A 20,192-nucleotide genomic window follows, 5' to 3' on the forward strand; every position below is an offset into this window, starting at 1 on the left:
CGAGGAATAAAGTAACTTGGCCTAGAGCAATTTTGGAATATCATCTGCTCAGTACCTGTGGATATACCCGTACTCCTGGCAAATCAATTTATGGGACCACACAGACAACACGTGCAAATAAACTGAAGTAGAAAAGAAGTGGGTTAGAGTGAGAAAGTGGAAGGAAATTAAGAGAAACATAACAGATATTTCCTATCAGGAACCCTTATATATACATGCAATCTTATTCTTACTGGAGCATAAAGAGTTAAAAATGAAGCAGTCCTCAAAAATGAAGCCTAATTATCCATGGCAATTTATTAAATGACTAAGGTTCTGGGCCTTATTAAATGTTTGGTATATTTTCTTCTCCTCTTACACTTCTTCACTTGTCAGCACCTCCTGGCAGCAGTTGGAACAACCGTACTGATTTTGCTGTATGTGCAAATCATTTTGATTTACCAAAAGAAAGAAAGAATAGATTAAAAAATCAGCAAAGTGATTAACCATGAAGGTATGTCAATTAAAACATAGAAACTATTAAAAGTCAGAGAAGAAACTATTTTAAGGTTACCTTTTAGTCCTTATTGCCCTTCCCCTCTTTAGAGTGATCAAATGAGAAAACATGAAAAGTACTTTGCAATCCTTAAAGGATCAGATAAACATCTGCTAATATGAATATGTCACACTTTGGGTGTCTCCTCTTCCCTACTTCCCTCTTCCCCTGATTTTCTCTTTTAAAAGTCTTTCTTTTCTTAGCTTCTATAACCTTTCACTTCTCTGGTTTTTCTCCTGTTTTTCTGGCTACCTGAGTTTAAGAATATATGACAATTCTTTTTAAAAATTCTTTTTCTCTCAATTTCTCACTCTATGTTCATCTCTTCCAGATGCTTTCAACTATTACCAATACATAAATTCTTTTAAAATCTGCATCTAAAAAGTATAATCTTACATTACCATAGTAATCTCCTTTCTCCAACTACCTGCAACTCATTAAATTGCCCTTCCTTCCCTATATACCCGATTCCCTTACCCAATTTCCCCATTTCATAGAATTACATAAATTTAAGTTGGAAGGTACCTTAGAGAGATCATATTAACTTGGTATTACAATTCATTCTTCCCTTTCCCCAGGCTTAAAACTTGGAAGTCTTTTTTTTTTTTCATCTTTCTTATCTAATTACATATTCCAATTTCACAAATGTCTTAGGAATTGATTGCATACTTATAAATCACTGCCAGATTAATTTAAAAAAATACCCTCCAAACCCAAATCCCTCAAAACCAAAGCAAAACAAAAACCAAGTCTTTGTTTTTTCTTCATCATCATCAATTAATCAACATTATTTAGCACCTACTGTGTGCCAGTCACTGTGCAAGGAATTAGGGAAGCAAATCAAAGACTTTGGATCTAACATGGCTCCCTACTGCTTACTGAATACTCAATTTCTCAGCCAAATATTAAAGGCTCTTCATCACCTGGTTCTCCTTAACTATTCCATCTGGCTACTGTTTCCTAACATGAAACCTCTATTCTGGTCAGTATGGATTACTTGCTAAACCCTCTTATATGTCATGCATAACCTCACCTCTGTGTTTGAACTATTTTTCCAATCTAAAATGTCAGCTACATTGCTCTCCGCTAATCCATATTCTATGCTTTCTTCAAAGCATACTTAATAATCACCTGGGATTTCTAAGAACAATTTTAGCCCAAAATAATTTTTCTTTTTCTTTAGAAAGAAAAATCAAATGAAAAGCAATTATACATTTTATATATAATGAAAAATCATATACATATCTACAAATACACTTTTATATATATATGTGCATATATATACACACATCTTTGTGTATGTGTATTATTGTATACATGTGATACAGAATAAATCTCACTCTTATTTATATATTGCTTTGAATTGTTCTCTAGCAGTTTTTTATATTTATTTCCATAACTAGATCATAACTTCATTAATGATCTCCAACTTTTTCTCCTACTTTTTAAAAAATATTCCCCATAGTTATTTTATTTTCTGAATTCCAAATTTTAGATATATGGGGGGGAGAGGGAGGGACAAATCTCCTCCTTCTGTTCTGTAAATTGGACAGAGTATTTTAGAATGGGATTATTCTGAAACATCAATGGTATGTCCTTTTTGAAGGAATGAATACACTGAGTAAGTTAACTACTCACCTTGTACTCTAACTGATGGAATTGATCCTTAAACTTCCAAGATATGTACTCAGTCTTGGTCCATTCCTGTGGATTTCCTCATTTCCCTCCTTATTTTGCTGTCATCTTTTGGAAAATGATACTTTGTTGGCTCTGTTTTCAGTGAATAGCAACAACATGGATCTTTTTGCAAGTTGTATTTGTAAACTACATTAGAGGTTGCTTTCCTCGTTTCCCCCTGGATGAAACACTAGTTTATCATATTTTTCTTTATGTATTTTTCCAATATAAACTTTTATTCCATTTGCCCATCTTTCCTATATACTCCACTTCAGTTGCTTCCACATCTGATATTTCCTATTAGCAAAGCAGTTCAGAACAGGGTGAATGTGTCATTTAAAGAGGACCACAGCTGCCTACCCGGAGTTCCCTCACTCCAGTATGGGTAATTTGATTAATCCTTTACACAGGCACCATTTTTCATGTCATGATTGAATCTCCTTTCATAACTCTTAATACATACCAATTTATCCATAACATTTCTAATTCTTGTCATGAAAGTTATAAACTGTCTCTTTTTCAGTTTAAAATAATCTGCAAATTGATTAATTTACCACTATTCCCACTCACGACATAAACCCATTCAATATAATCACAGAGAGTTATGTGTTCCCTCTTAAAAATATCTATATTCTTCCTTAAACTATATCTGCAGGTCAGATTAGCCAAAGGTAGTTGTCTTTGTAGGAAGTTCTTTCAGTCTGGAAGGATTTCCTCTAGACATAAGAAGCCAATTCTCTTTTCTTCCTTCCAGTGTGAGCTCATCACCCAAGTTGGAATTATATTTCTGGAAAGTAGGTGACTATCCTGACAGAAAAGATTAGCTTTGAAGTTTTGGCTCCTTGCCTAAGGTCCACAGTAACATCTAATTTATTACATTCTCATTTCCCTATGTAAATGTCATTTGGAAACATAGCAAGTAACTTTCCATGGAGCATAGCTTTTCTTAGGCTAGAAAATTTCAATCCAATCCTAACAGAGTACCTAAAGACTTCAATATAATACTGTAACCCAACATGAGAAACTTTTGTATAGAACATAAGGCAGCAGCATGGTATAATAGAAGGAATGCTGAATCTGAAGCCAGAGAATCTGGGTTCAAGCCCAATTTGACTATTTACTGTGATCATGCTATTTGACCTCTCTCAGCCTTGGTTTCCTCATTTGTAAAGTGATGAGATTGGTTTAGAAGACCTTTAAATGTCTTATCAGCTGTAATTTATGAACCTGCTATCTGTTCCCCTTGTAGCATACACTCATCTCTTGTTCCCTTGGTGCTTACGTACTGTTTTCCCAAAAAAGTCAAGTCTTATTTCAGCTTTTCTATTCAGCAGCCAGACAGGCATTCTTCTACTGGATGGGGATGCAATTTAGCCTAAACGCTGCAAGGTGTGCTGATTACTCCTGCTTGCTGTCCCTTATTCTGCAAGCAGCATATTACCTGGGCAGTACTTTGATTCTCCTAATTCACTCATAGTTATAAAAAGATCAGAGATCAAAAAGTCAATCTTGGGCAAAGCATCCAGCTTGATTTTCCATCTGTACAATTTTCATAATTTTTACAAAATCCCACTATCCCAGTTCCATGAGACAAGGTCAAACACTGAATAGATTGACCAGTGCATTTTTAATCTTGGCAAGGAATGCAAAAGATGATGTCCTAGAACTTAAGTCCTGGCTCCATAAGATTAAACAGGGAACAGTCATATTTTTGGCCTGTATAACCCAAATAATACCTTCCTTTACTTTTGTTATAAAGCTAGTAAATAGAAAATCAATTTGAAGATGCAAATCCAAAGGAGAAAAAAAGCCACCATTTGCATTTAATATTTTCAAATGATATGATGTACAAATGGGCTGTATCCTTTGCACAAGAATGCTCATGCTCTATATAGTAACCTCTCCAAAGTAAATGTGTAGGCTTGAGAGACTATATATAGCTGGCTCAGTTTCGTAAGTCTACTTCTCTCCCTTTTGGTCATTTCACTATTCACTAATATCACCACTACAGCACAAATAGGGAAAAATAAAAGGGAATCAGATATAAACAAATCAATTTTGCTTCTTGTTAGCTTTAATTGGATCACAGGTTCATAGATTTAAAACGGGAAGTCATCTGGTTGAACTCCTAAATTTGGAGAAAGTAGGAACTTATTAACTTGTCCAAGTTTGCATAGGTAGCAAAACCTGGATTCAAATTTAATTTTGTTATTGTTGTTGTTGAAGCTGTTTCAGTCATGGCTTACTTTTCATGACACCATTTGGGATTTTCTTGGCAGAGACACTGAAGTGGTTTGCCATTTCCTTCTCCAAGTCATTTTTCAGATGAAGAAACTGAAGCAAATAGAGTGAAGTGATTCGCCCAGGATCACACAGCTAATAGATGTCTGAGATTACATTTGAATGTAGGTCCACCTCTATAGCCTTTAAGGCTCATCCTCTAAATTTATGCTCCTACAATATAATTAATGCAATATTTTTCCCATTTTATAAATAAGGTACAGATAATAAGTGACTTCCCATGGTCATATGGCTGGGAAAGTGGTAAAATTAGAATTTAAAACCAGATCTAACTCTTAGGCTCCTTTTGTTCTTTTCACTGTAACAATCTATCACTAATATCTGTAGATTTTATTTTAAAATTTGTATATTTCCCATCCTGTGTCTTTTTTTAGCATCTTTTTGATAATGTCTTTTAGAAAATGTTAGAAATTACCTCTTTTCATAGCTAAGAATAATATTACATTCTGATTTGCTAAAATTAGAAGGGGTTTTAGGAGAACTCATCTTGTCCAAAAGGCTCATTTTATATATGAGGAAAATGAAACCGAAAAGGGGAAGTGATAATATCCAAGATCTTTGTATTAAGTGCTGCCATTTGGTGTTTTGCTTTACTTAGGTTGACTTATTGGCTTACCTTGTTGATACAGAATAGCTGTTTTTCCCATGGTAGGGACCAAAGAACCAGAGCTTCAAGGAATCTCAGAGACCATCTATTTCAATCTACCCATTAGAAAGAACTTCAAAGGTCATCTAGGCTTTTATAAATGTCATTTTAAAATGACTGACTGAGAGAACTGACTGAGGGACTAGAACTAGAGAGAGCAAGTGACTTGCCCCAACTTGTTTAGGTAGCAAATGGCAGCTCCATAATGGGAAACTATGTCTCCTAACATAAAATCCCAAATTATATATACTGTGGTATCTTCCATCTTTCATCCAAATCTTTAATTTAAAAAAATTTTTTTTTATCATGGGCCCAAATTTATTGGGGGTTACATTTAAGACAATTTTCTATTGCCACAAAACAGAACAAAGCTAAAGTACCTATATCTGGTTATCAAATATGACTTTAGGATTTTTGATTCTATGATCCGAGAAAATCAATCAATAATCAATCAACCATTTATTAAGTATCTATTATGTTCTAGCACTTAATGTTAAGCACTGAATCAGACATAAATATTTTACTCATGGTAATTTTATTATGGGAATACTTTCACAGGCAGTTAGGAAATTTTTTCTGCTCACTGTATTCTTATGAACATCCAGGCATTTGTAGTCATGTGATAGTAAGCTATTGGAAATGAAAGCTGGTTAGAAAAATAGCAGTTCTTTTGAAACATAAATGGATATAGTGACTTCTTTATTGAAAACTAGCAGTTGCAGTAGCTTTACTAATTAATCTTGATTTCTTGTCTGTGATTAAAGTTTTCTTCCCTCCCTCTTTTTTGTTTTAATTGATATCTTCTATTTCTTATATCATCAGTTATTCCAAGTATAACTTTCCCTGTCCCCCTCCTAGAAAGTCATTTCATATAACAAATAATATTTTTTAGAGAGGAAAAAGCCCATACATAGAAAATATCTGAAAATATATGCAGTATGTAATGCCTGTGGATTTCCCTCCTCATTGAAGGGTTGGATCCAAAGTTTTCTATAACAAGAAGTCTAACTCTTCAATATTTTAAACCCAGTAAGTAATATTGGCTTTTGTTAAGAAACTGATTTGATTAGTATCATTCTGTGGAACTACAGACATCAATTTTCTAGTTCTCAAGTGTGAGTCATTTCAAGATTCTGAAATGAGAGACAGACTGATCAGCAGTTCACTCAGCAATTCTAAGAAAGTATTTCATGCATATAAATGGGGCAGAGGACAAAAGATTTTGGCAGTAGTCACAGTTCTTAAGGCTGGACCCACCCATCTGTGTCCTTTTTACCCATAAGAATGACAGTTCTGCGGACATTCATTGAAGCTATGACAGTCCTGTTTTTGGACATAGGTATGCAGCCTCATTTATCTGTCTCTGACAGAGACAGTGCTGGAAAAACCTCAGAAAGATGACAAATCGCTTCTGATTTTGAAGGACCTCTTCAGGTCCTGTGCATATTCAGGAAGTATGATGTTTCCTGCCAGGATCCCTTGCTTCAGCCAGCTTTAAGGCCATATTTTGGCAATCACACTCCTACCTATGGCCACCTTTTTCCACTAGTAGATTTAAGGGACACTTAAAATCCAAGTACAAAATTCAGTTTAACTTGTGCAGAGAGCAGTTCATGATTCATTCACTACAACACAGCAGAGTACAGGTTGGCACTAGCTAGTGTTCAATGACTTTTTCTGTTCTTCCCTACTCTCTCTTCATTGTGACTCTTTTCATAGATAATCATACAAATAATTTCCTGGAATTCTGTTCATTTCTGATAATTGACTATACTCAGTATCTTTCTGGCTCACTCCTCCCCTTAACCAAACTAATTTGTGGCTTCCTCTGTGCCAGTTAGAGTTGGTGGACTTCGAAGAGCTTTTTTGGACAAAAGACGCACATTGTTTCTGTCTTGTAAATTCCCCAACTTGCAATGTGCCCTCAACTGAATTACCCACTCAAGATTTCCATCTCCATATTTTCGACCTGGAAATTCTAGCTGAAATTCAGTGGATGATACTCAATCTAGAGTTTCAAACAAAGGTCAATTATGCTGCTTTAATTTGATTCCACTTATTTATTTCAGGCTTTAGTCCTGATGTTCAAATCTTTAATTTTGCTCATTTGTTTTTAAATACTTCAGAGTTTTACTTTAATCTGCTTCATGCATGATCTGTTGGTTCTCTTCCCTACCTACAGAGCAACTTTTTCTTTTCAGGCTCCTTCTTTCTTTTCAGGCTATTTCATTTCTGTCATTTTAATGGCATTTCTCTCCATCACTCTTGCTGCCAGTAAATGCTGTTCTTTGTTTTTCTACCTCATTACCAACACTGCCTAAAATCTTTTCTCCATGGTCGTGAAGCATATTTATAGCATTTCATATATGCCAAAGTTTTAAAAATTAGTTATTTCTCATCACCACCTTATAATCATCACCAATTCCATTTTACAGATGAACCAATCAAGGAAGGCAGAAACCACAATGAAGAATATCACAGAAGGTCAGCAGTCTCAAGCAGTCAAGTCTCCTGCATCCTAGTCCACTGCTTAGTCCCTTGAAAATCACTATGTACTCAGATTGCTTTTCCTCTTTCTCTAACTTATCAATGGTTTTGGAATGAGAGATACTATCAAAATAAAGTTGTATTGTATTTGTGTCTATGTTTGTACTCCTAGAATACTAACAAGCAAAGTAAGCTTCAGTGCTCAGTGTACTGCTCAAACCATTTTCATTAGTGTGTTTACATGAAATTTGTTCTCGGAATTTTTGGCCTATACAATTCTCTCATCATACTAAATGACTAATCAGATTACAGGTCTGATTTATTTTAATGCAGACTACATTGAGCTGCCTATAGCATCATATAAATGACCAAAACTTTGGTTTTGATCACCTTCAAGTCTGCAAATGAAAAGGGAGATCATATAATCTAATTATTTCTCCATAATGGAACCTGAAATGGTTTTCAAAATGCTATTGAAGAAGGTTGAGATCCAATACAGGAAAGGATGAAAATGAGGGAACTATTAATAATGTATAAGAATATATGAGAATTAGGATTAGCAAACATAGGGATCCTCCCAATGGCAAATTCATTTTTCTACTGGGCAAATAATTTAAAATGATTATGTATTTTTGTTCAGGGTTGCTAGTTAGGAATAATTATTTTGACCAAAGATAGCTGTCCATACTCTTAAAAGGCAACTCTGACAAGTACAGTTTCAGCTATTTCTCAGATGAAATCTTTCTCCTTTAGAGATTTTGATGATGAAAAGTGATACTGGTAAATGTGCTTGGGGATGAAAAAGTATGGATGTCAGATGTCAATATTTCCAGTATTTATAAAGAATAGGTGCAAATCAATGAGGTCAAGTCTGGAAGAGCCACACTCTTTTGTTGTTGGGAAACTCCCGGACTAAACCTCTAGGGTTATTTTATCTTGCCTTACTCTTAATTTGAATTATAGTCATTTGTTTACATCTCATCTAGTTCTTTTTTTTTCCATGGCAAAAACATTTTTGTATCCTAGCAGAATGTCTTGAATATGCCAGGTAGGTAATAAATTTGATGAATCAAATGATCAAGTAGTACTTTGTATTACAATTATTTGTGTATGTGTCATTTCCTCTTAACAGGCTGGAAACTCTAGCTAAACTGGAGTTCTAGCTAACCCCTAGTCTTGTCTTGCCCTTCCCTACTCCCAAATAATTGCAGACAACATTATCCCTTACATAGAGTGGACTCTCTCTACATTTCTGTTTTCTGAAATCCCTCCCTTTTTTCTCTTCCATGTATCTTACCTAACTCCCCACCTCCACAACATTCAAAGAAATGATCCCTTCTTTTTAAATTTATCATGTCACTTTGACTTCTCCTATGCACTGAATCATATTTTAATGTATGCTAAAGTTCTTATTTGTCTCTTTTATTCCTACTAAACTGTGAACTTTGGGGGAGAAAGGATTATATATTTCCTCTCCTTCCTCTATGTTATTCTAGCACATACCATAATACCTTGCCCAAAACTTAATGTTCCCTGTTCTAGATAGAGAAAGATAGAAAGTTCAGCAGGAATTTTAAATAAATGATATAGGAATCATTGATAGAATGAAGTAGAAACATGGTACAATAAAAAATAGAAGGTATATGCCTAAGAAAGGAGAATTGGGTGCTAGTGTCAGCTCTGTGACAGTGGACAAATACCTGAGCCTTCCGGGCCCTGGTTTCCTCATGTAAAATGGGACATCAGATGTGATCACTGTTAAAGTCCTTTCTAGTCTTAATATTTTAGGCATGTTCAGAACAGGGTTAAAATAAGACAGATCACTTTGGATTTGTAATGCAGCATAGAAATCGTCCAGAGGATGTGGTGTTATCAGCTGCAATGCACCTGCTTATAAATCACTTCCCCACTGTCAAGAATCTAATGGACTCATAACCCATTTCCCCTTCCCTCCTCATCCTCCTTTCTAGTATCAGACAATCACTTATATTCAAAAAAATGCTCTCCCTTGATCCTCATTGCCATGTGTTAACTGGGTTCATCAATTTACTACAGTTAGTCCCAAAATATAGATGTAAGCAAAATTTGCACTTGAAGCTTTTGAAGGAAAAAAAAAAAAACTTTTTGAAATATTCACTAGAAACCCACATGCTCTGTAAAACTACTCTCTGGACCAGGATTTGACAAATAAACAGAAGAGGGAAATTATATTTGGGGTCAATGAGGAATTGTTATCAGCGGGGATTTCCCCTTTAAAAGGTAAAGTTGAGAGCAGCTTGAAATAATTCAATATTCATAAATGGAAAGCAAAATGGCTTTTCTGTTCTGCCAAGAGCAATAGCTATTTATCACAGCAAATGACTGAAATAGTTGAATATATGATGCTTTAACTCAGCATTGTAAATTACAGTATACAGAAGATTAAACTTAAACCTAATGCTACCCTTGAGCTTCAACAGCTGAGTCCTATAAATGGATACCCCTTAAAAGAAGAGATTCTTTTGCTGGTTACTATTTAAAAAGGCATCTCTATAAAACCTTATCTGAAACAAATTACCAAGGATGCCTTCTATTGCCTCTGTGTTGTCTCCTACATGAATCACATCAATTAAAAGAGGGCTCCATGTAAGGGACAGTATTGAACTTTTCTCAGCCTCTGCTAAGCTGATCTCATGTGTGATGCTATTCTGAATAGTAAATGCCTGCAAAGGAGTCTATCACACACAGAATGAAATTACCTTCCAAACTTCTTTGGAAATTCCCCTAAAATGTCTCTTTTTGGTTTCCTAGTTTGTTTTTGTGACACTTGACTTGGAACCAAAGATTGGAGTAGTATGGGAAGTTACAAAGTACCATGGAAATAGCACCGTCTTTGGAATCAGATGATGGGGGTTGAAATCCTGTCTCTGTCATTAACTACCAAATTCATTTGGTGGTAACTTCAGTCATTTCCCCTTTTTTCCAGCTTTGGTTTTCTCTCCTGTGAAATGAGGGCATCTAACTAGATGTTCTTCCAAGTCCCTTCCAGTTCTAAATCTATGAACCTGTGCCTTAAAAAGTGTCTTAATTGTCATAACCTAAAGAACAGTACCAGTATTTGGGGTTATATTTTTAAATTCTGTTTTAATTTGATTTCTTATCTGTGGTCTGATTTCTTTTGGGGTTGATCAGGTTGCTTGGACAGGAAGCTAATTTGTGTGACTTCCATCTTCTATTTATCTGTTTGCTATCTGTGTAAACAGAGGAAAGTTTTCATGTTTTGCCATCATTATCATTATTCTGTAGTTTTAAGAAAATCATAATGGATAAGCTTCAGGGATCACTAGAACACTATTAAACTAAAACTTTAAGTTTTTTACCTTCCAAACCTCCTCCCCCCTAAAAAAAAAAAAACACAACAAAACACCACCAACAACCAAAAAACCAATTGTTTCAAATACGAATAAGTCATTCTGAGGCCAGGAATAGCTACTGGAGTACTTCAGGGATCATCTTGTACCCTGCTGCCACCCACACACTCTTTCTTCTGTTCTACCAGTACCCACTTGGGAAATCCTGTTGACCAGGTGAAGGAAAAGTACTTTTGGTGATTAGATTAGATAAGGGACCTTAGAGACCATTGAGCTTTATAGGTGAGGAAATTGAAACCCACAGAGAAGATATGGTTTGCTCCAACTTCAGAAAATGGGTACGGAAGAACTGGTCAGCCCAGGTCTTTGATTTCAGATCAGTGTTTTTTCCATATCATCAGAGTATCTATCTCTGAATGGTTTTCTTTTCAATAGCGGGTTTCTGCATTTTATAACTTGGTCTCTGCCCTACAATTCAGAGATACAAACTCTTTCCTAAAGGAATTATACCTTTTCAAAAAATATATATACATTTCTATCAGCTCTCTATTCAAAAACCTTCCATGGATCTCCATTCCCTATAGAATTATTGGACAGCTCAATCCTCTATAAGCGCCTCTGAGACAGTAACAGCTTTTGGGAAAGTAAATATTTTCTTCTTCAGAACCATACTAATAGACATATTTCCTATATGTTTCTGACAGCTCAGTACAACTTCAATCCCCAGCTAAATAATGGAATATTGAAAATATCAACAACTTGGAATTATTGGATACCACAACATCACAGGCAGTAGTGAACAAATCATACGAGATAATCAGATCTGTTATTTTTGGACAAAAACAAAAAACAAAACAAACAAACAAAAAACACCAAACCTATGCAGGTGCATGTAAAGAATATGGGACAGAACTATTTCCATATTCCTCCTCCCACGTAGGCTGTTTTTATTTATTTTTTTATTTTCTTAAGGAAGTGGCAGTACCAGAAATGTCCCAACCCCATCACCATGGCCTGATGATCAAAAGGAATCAGGTGTAGGAAAGATATGACAACAAAAATTGGGGAACTTTAGAGTATATGTAGTATAAGATGATAGATGAGATAGCTTTAGAGTGTAATGGTGAAATAGAACTCTGTTCTGGGAAGTTTGAAGACATGAACTTAAGTTCCAACTAACAGCATTACCCCCAGACAAATTATTTAATCTCTTTTTTATTCTCAATGCCACTTCAGATTCTTCTGCCATCATACAATCTCAATTTATCATCCAATCAAGATCCTAACAACTATAGTCCACCTATTCCTAAAACATATCTCTTCTTTCTTAATAAATTCAATGCCTGGCCCATAGACTACTTCCCTCACCACCACTTACTCCCCATCAATACATTCATTCTAGGGTATTTCAAAAGACGTGTTGGTATTTCCTTAAATACTTTAACTCCCCAATTCTTTAATCTTCTCACCTCCTAAGATCTGATCTTTCAACCCATCTCTGTTACACACAGGCATGGTCTTATGACTTACCTGAATTTTGCTGTCTCCCACAAGTGTTCTAATTCTGAGTTTCTTTTATTTGATCATAATCTGTAATCCTTCCATCTTTCAATATTTTATCCTTCCTCAACTTATTTGTTATCTTCATCTCCAATCTTCTCTATTTAGTCCATTACTTTGATTACATTATCCTTCCTTCCCAATCTTAATCCCTTGGTGAACCAGTTCAATTCAATGGTACCCTGTATTGTGGAATCCCTAGTTCCTTTGTCCCATAGCCTCTCATACCTTGCTAAACACCAACCCTGGATTATTTCTACCATCTACCTCCTTTCATACTGACAAGATACCATTAGGGGACACCTTGTTTTCTGGAACTAAGGTCTGGCAAACAAACTGTACCCTGAGTATGACATAACAACAATACTTTGCACTCAGCCTCTGGCAAAAATCATATAATTACTGTATTGCTTTGACCAGTACCAGAAAAATTCTGGCCAAGAAGCTTTGTCATGTTGTTGCTGTTGCCTTCACTGTCAGGGCTACAGCTCACTGCAAAGCCATTTATATAGGTATTAAGGTTTAGCCACATTGAGGTTAAGGGTAAGGGGAGTCCTTTTTGGCTTAGCACCTTGAAATTAAACTTCTGTTTGATTCCTGACTCTCCTGACTCTAGCCTGCTCTGTTTGACTCTGGTCACCCACAAGTTATAGGCCAGTTCTGTCCAGTTAACATTACACACACACACACACACACACACACACACACACACACACACACACACATTGCTGAAAAGAAGTAAAGTCTGTTAACTAATCTTAACAGGTTCTTCACTACAGCAAGGTAATCTTATTACTCCTCCCTATCTGATTCCTCATTTTACCCTCCTTACTGGCTATTTCAAACTTCTTTTTCATTTAAATCTACTTACCTTATCTCTTATCTCTACTCTTTCAGCTGGAGGACTCCCATATATTTCAATAAGAACCAAACATTTCCCAGGAGCTTTCTCTTCTCTCCTCTTGATTTCACATCCCTCTAACATTATTCCCCACTATTTCCTACTTCACTATAATATCTGATCAAAGAAGATGGTTTTCTGCTTAACAAACCAAACCCTGTATTTGTACCTTTAATGCTATCTCCTTCCTATCTTATAACAGCTTGCACCTACCACCATTTCCACAATCCCTTTAACCTTCAATCTTTCATTATCTATGGTTCCTTCCTAGCTGGCTACATATATGTCCCGTATCTCTCCCATCTGTAAATAAAACTTTATTAGATCCTATCATGTGTACCAGCTACCATCCTCTATTTCTACTACCCTTGTCAGCTAAACTTGAAAAAGCCACCTATGATTGGTGAATTCACTTTCTCTCTTCTCACTTTTAAATCCTTTGCAATATGGCTGCTGATCTGTTCATTACAATCAAACTACTCTCTTTTAAGTTACTGGGGATCTCTTAACTTTCAAATTATAGCAGTTTGAAATCCTAATCCTTTTTATAATCAGTGACACTGTCAATTACTTCCTGGATATTTTTCTCTCTGGATTTTTCTACTGTTCTTTCTTGGTTATTCTGTTTATTTGCTTTCTCCTTTTATCTCTCTTGTAGGATCTTTATCCATATCATGCTCATTAACTTTTGAGTTCCAAGGTTGTGTCTTGGTCCTTCATTTCTTTTTCTTTCCTGTATATATTCTAGTAAGCTTGGTAAGCTCTTTAGCTTTGCTAGTTTCAGTTAGCATGTCTATATGGAAGATTCTCAGGCACAGTTATCAATACCCAGGTTCTCTTGAGTTCAAGCTCTCCAACACCATCTTCCTATTGGACATTTCAAACTTGATGTCCTCTAAGTATCTCATACTTGTTTCCAGAACAGAATGCCCCCCCCCAAAAAAAAACCAACAACAACAATAACAACATCTATCTTCTTCTATAGTTCTTTATTATTATTTCAGTATTTCACTCTTCTATTCACCCAGATTCCCTATCTTAATGTTATTCTTGATTTCTCTTATAATTTCTATACATCTCTTATATTCATTCTCTTCTCAAACCAACCATCACCCTAGCCCTAATTTAAATCCTAATGAACTCTAGACTCCAGGATTATTGCAGTAACTTCCTAAATTGGACACTTGCCTCAAGCCTCTCTCAACTTCACCCTCCACATAGTTGGTTAAAGAGATTTTCCTAAAGCATAGACATGACTACTTAAGAAACTCCAAAAGCTCCTTATTATCACTAGGATTACATATAAATTACTACTTGACATTTAAAGTTCTCCACTTTCCTCTCTAGCTTCTATCATTCAGCCACACTGGTTCATTTATTGAACTTGATGTTCCATCTTCTACCTCCATGGCCTTTCCTTCATTCCTGGAAAGTTATCCCTTTTAATTCCATCTTTTGATTCCATATTTATGACTCAGCCTAGAGATCAATTTTTTTCTAGGGATTTATCTTAGTTCTACTAGCTTCTAATGCCTTCCCCATAAAGCTGCCTTCCACTTACTCTACATTTATCTTGTGTATATCAATTTATGTGTCTATTGCACCAATTTATGTACATGTATCTCCCTCATTAGAATGTAATCTCCTTGAGGGCAGGGATCATTTTTGCTTTTTTCTGTGTATCTCTAGAGCTGACCAAAATGTTTGACACAAAGGAGATGCTTAATGAATATTTGGAGATTGACTGTAAGATGGAGATAATAATATTTGTACTATTTACCTACAGAACTGCCTAGGAGGAAGACGATTTGTAAATCTTAAAAGTGCTATAAAATGTGAGTAATTAATAAAAATTTTTAATATTTCCCTTACCTTGATGGCAATATTCTTTAAAATGGACTTGAATAATCAGAACCACGATTACACTCTTAAATTAATAGTAAAATTTTAACTAAGATGGAGGAGTGGCAGAATAAATTTTTATTTCTTTCTTATTAGTATCATCAAGGACAATAATTCATCCATTCATGACAAGTACCTATGACCAATGACAAGTACCTAACCCATCTAGGATGGATTAACAATATCAGAGCTGGTGAGGGATAATATATTGATCCGTAGTTATTTTATAACCACGACTAGGAAACAAACAAAATGAAGTTACCCTCACAAAATACAGGTAAGCTATGTAAATGCCCCTCAGATACAGATATGTAGTACATGATTATAGTAAAAGAGAAGTTGGAATTTCCTACTTTAAAAAGGTCATTTCACTCATATAGGAAATGGATCTATTATAGTAGAATAATTTGTTCACAATATCACAATTTCTTGAAATTTAGCTCTCCTTATATATATTCATTTCTTGTATGATGCTAACATACAGAGTTCCTGTGATCAGCTTTCTATAAATATTCCTATAGATGTGCAGTGGAAGACAAAAGGGAAGTTTTCTTATAAGTTGTGTCTAAGTCAGTGTCTAAGTCAGAAATTCACATCTCCCTTTAGTAAGTCCAGAACAAAGCTCCCTACTTTATCCATGTTAGATACATTCTCAATTCTGGGCAGGTACCCAAGTTAAGCCTGAAGATGTTCCTTGACAAGTTATCTGTTTCAACTTTCTTATAGCACTCTGCATATATGATTTTACTTTTGCCTGACTCAAATTCTACTTGGATCATACTTATTTGTTTAAATGTCACACTTTCCTGATTAGCTGTAGGCTACTTGAGGGGAAATGGCTGTTATTATTTTTTAATTCCCAGTGCCTAGCACAATGCCTTGCACTTAAGAATTGTTTGCCGGGACATCTAGGTGGTGCAGTTGATAAAGCACCAGCCCTGAAGTCAGGAGGACCCGAGTTCAAATCTAGTCTCAGACACAACACTTCCTAGCTGTGTGACCCTGGGCAAATTATTTAACCCTAATTGCCTCAGGGGGGGGAAAGAATTGTTTGCTGAATTTAATTGTTGCATAGCAATATACAATGACTAAAACTAAAACATGATAAACTAAAGCTCAATGTATTCACTTTCTTCAGTTTATGCTGAAATAGAATGATCCTCCAGGCTTCTTGAAATCTAAGAGACCATATTGGAAACAAGAACAAACTCCTTAATGATGTCTGTAGTCACAGATCATAGCACATATTTCCCTTATCTCTGTGTGGAAGGGACTGATACTTTTATATTGGTCTCTTTGGCCACATTTGAAGACAGAGATCATAATTCATTGTCAACTAGTAACTAAAATTTCCTTCTTCAAAAAGGAATATTGTCTTAGATGTGGAAAATGGCTTACTGGCCAACAAGTAAACCAATATACACATCCACAAGACCTGGAACATAAGAACCTCTTAATAAAAAAATTTTCTCCCTTGTATTCATTCAGGTATCAGGCAATTATCTCTACCCAAGTGTGAAAATGAAGGCATTCAAAATTAACTTAAATGTCATACTTTTAAAAAGTCTATTAGTAATATAAAAGCAATAGTTACTTGCTCTTGGGCTGAACATAAAAATCAAAACAGTATAGCCAATTAGGACATCACATATCATATATTTGGGGCTTTGGCTCTGAAGATCCAGAGAAGCTTCAAGTATTTGTTTTCACATGGGCAAGCATAAGTTTATTCAAAAATTAGACAGCGACAACCATGCTAAGATTTTAAAGGACTTTAAATGTTTTTCCAGAATAGGATAGGATAGGCTCTTATTTTGGGGGGAGTGGTAAATTCATTGGAATAGGGAACTACTAGTGAAGAAGCTCTACCTATTTAGATTCCTATTCTGCCCCTTAGGCACTAAGGCATTAAGTGACCTTTGAATCCAGAACTTTCCTGATTAGGAGGATACTTTCCCTTTTTATTGCCAAATTTTCTCCTCCAAAAGAGAAGAGTATAAAAATTATGTAATTATGGCTACTTAGGAAAAGTTAGCCGTTCCTTACTGACCAACCTGCTCAATCTATTAAGTGGAGATAACCTAAAAACCAGAGGTAAAGAAGATTTGAGTACTACCATCTCTTTTATAGTGATCTCCTTAATTTTTGCTTTATGTTCTTCCTATCTCTTCAAAATGCTACAGCAAAAAAATCCAAATGCATTGATTGTAATAAGTGGCTTATTCCTCTCTGTAAATCCTTGCCCTTGCCCTTCACCTCTGTTAAAAAGGTAAGGTTTGTAGTATAGATTAGAAAGGAATGAAAGAGAAATGAAGTCTTTCGACACTGACACCTTCTCATCTGCCACTGGGCTTTAGTTAATGCAAAATGATTGCCCTGCAGGAGACACAGATGAAAATCAGCTTCCTGTCTCCAATATCACAAAGTATTGCTCTAGGAAAAACCAAATTGGAAGCTTGAGACAAAGAAAATTCAAACTCTTTTTCCATCCACAAACAGAGAAAATAACAAAGATTAGTATTTGTGGTCTGGATTGTACCTTTGAGAAAACTATGGCTACAGCTACAAAAAGATAGAAAATAGGAAAGTTATAAATGCACTTTGAAGTGGATTAAAAAGTGATGTCATTTATCTGCAGATTTGCTCAGAATCTTTGGAATATGCTCAGCTGAAATCATATTCATTCATTCACTCTCATTCATTCAACCAATACTATAAATATCTGCTAATCACCTACAAAATACTCGGCCTTTTAGTAGACTTAAATTTAAATAGTTTAACACTTAGTCTATGTTTATGAGGCTATAACAAGTAATTTCAACTCAAGAGTTAATCCTATATCCAGAGTAAATTCACTTTAAAAAAAAGAAGCAAGATAAAGTTTCTATGTAAGCTCTCACCAAATAAATGTTGTTAATTAATGTCAACCAATGTTGTCAGCCTTTCTAAACAAGTAAGACAGAACTAATTTCTTTAATTATTTTATACTTTCATGGAGTGAAAAAAATCTTACAAAAGACAACTTAAAAAAAAAAAAAACCTCTCAAAAAACCGAAACCCAAACCCACCAAACCCCAGACTGTGATGATCCACAGCTCTGAAATGCAGAGCCCTGACAGGTCAATTAGCTGGCAAGTCATTATCAGTGGGAAGCTCAGTTTCAATGATTGGAAGGGATGATCTCAAACAGCCTCAAATACTTAGAGACAAACTGTTCTCTTTCCTTTGCAAAAGGTCATGGCATGATGGATAAAGTAAAAAGAACAATTACAGAAAACATTTGTACTTCATTAGTTAGAATCATGGATTAAATTGTTCTCAGTCTCAGTTTGTATCCAACTAAATGTGACACAAATAACTATACCTCCAAATGCTCAGATGAAACAAAGGTGCCAGCTAGAGATGTTCTAGTCCTTGTCTGAAGCATAAGCTATCACACATTTACTTTGTTGCTTAGCTTCTCTGCTATACCACAGTTCATTAAATTCTAGTGCATTGCCAACATTAAGCAAAACTCTAAGTACATTCAAAATATAATCTCTCAGAGAAAAAAGAACACTTTTGGAGAGAAAGAAAAATGTTATATTTATCCATCAACTACCATACAATGTTTAGCTCCATAGTTCAAATTTTTCTTCTTCTGAAACAGGGAATGATATTCTCTCTCAAGGGTGGATATATAGGTTTAAGTATGGCTGAGAAATCATGAGGGTAGGAAATAGAAATAAGGATATTATTAACCTTGTCTACAGTTAGTTATTCTTAATGAAGAGAATATACCAACATCTTCTCTGAAAACAGGAGGGCTTATATAAGTCCCACTCTTTCAAACTAAGCCAATTATTTTCAGGAAAGATTAAAAAAAACTAGATCATTTAAAAAATAAACTAATATTCATTTATAAAATATTAATATTCTAAAGGAATAATAACTTTCAACTATTCTTAGAATTATATTTTTAGCTATTTACAAAGATCTCAAAAGAATGAAAAAATCAGAGGAGGATATTACCAAAAAAAAAAAAAAAAAAAAAAGAGAAAAAGAAAATGGGGGGGGGGGAGAGGGAGCACAAAAAAGGAATTTAGCAACAATCTATCCAAAGGCCTGCATATTCTTATTTATACAATCTTTTATAAAATGATCTATGCATGCATCAAAGAAATCCTTAATGAAAACATGGGAAAAGACAAGCTTATGTAGGTGATTTTCTGTCTCAAGTGTGTGAAAAAAATAACTTTGTTAACTATTTACAGCTTTTCAGAAAGTCTTTAACATGTCTAAATAAAAATGAGCCTTGAAGGCTTTCCTGAGACAACATATCTCTCATGTGTACATCAAATCACATAAGATTTCATGACAGACCTAACTGGAGTGATCTTCTGAATAATGAGAACAAACAAAATACTAAAGTGGGAAATATATTTTTGTTCAATTGTTCACCAGTGTAATGGGAGATATTTTGTGTAAGGTCCAAAAGGGACAGATTTCCCATTAATAGTTGGGTTCTCTAAATGTTTTTATTCATACCATACAGATTGCTTTAAGTCAGAAATATTGCTTTGAGCCCCAGAAGACCATCAAATCTCTTTGAAGAAATCCAGAATGAGAAAAAGATCAAAATAACAATACAAAACCAAAGTGGATGAAAAATGAATAGTCCAGATTATGACGTGCATGTTAAATTTGTTCATCAATATGTGTAAGTTGGAGAGATCCTACATATGGATAATGAACAGGGTCTAGAATTTCATTATGAAGTGATCAAGCTGTATTACATTCAGGAAATGTACATGGTTTTAATGATCTCTAACAGCCTTGTGCTATAAAGGCCAA

The 20,192-nt window shown here is 35.0% G+C and overlaps 1 protein-coding gene and 1 long non-coding RNA gene across 6 annotated transcripts in view; both read right to left on the minus strand.

Moving 5' to 3' along the window:
• The window catches only part of ATXN7L1 (ataxin 7 like 1), a 238,297-nt gene that overhangs the window by 124,239 nt on the left and 93,866 nt on the right, over window positions 1–20,192 (minus strand). The window lies entirely within an intron of this gene.
• Window positions 273–19,349, minus strand: LOC116419339. Of its 2 annotated transcripts, XR_004229623.1 has the most exons (3): window positions 12,466–19,349; window positions 2,174–2,305; window positions 273–414 (listed from the first exon to the last, which is right to left on the minus strand). It is a non-coding gene; the product is annotated as an uncharacterized LOC116419339 (long non-coding RNA). The 2 variants fall into 2 exon arrangements; XR_004229622.1 differs by lacking the exon at window positions 12,466–19,349 and having other exon boundaries at window positions 2,174–4,509.

The sequence above is a fragment of the Sarcophilus harrisii genome, chromosome 5, assembly GCF_902635505.1.
Source record: "Sarcophilus harrisii chromosome 5, mSarHar1.11, whole genome shotgun sequence".
Lineage (NCBI taxonomy): Eukaryota > Metazoa > Chordata > Mammalia > Dasyuromorphia > Dasyuridae > Sarcophilus > Sarcophilus harrisii.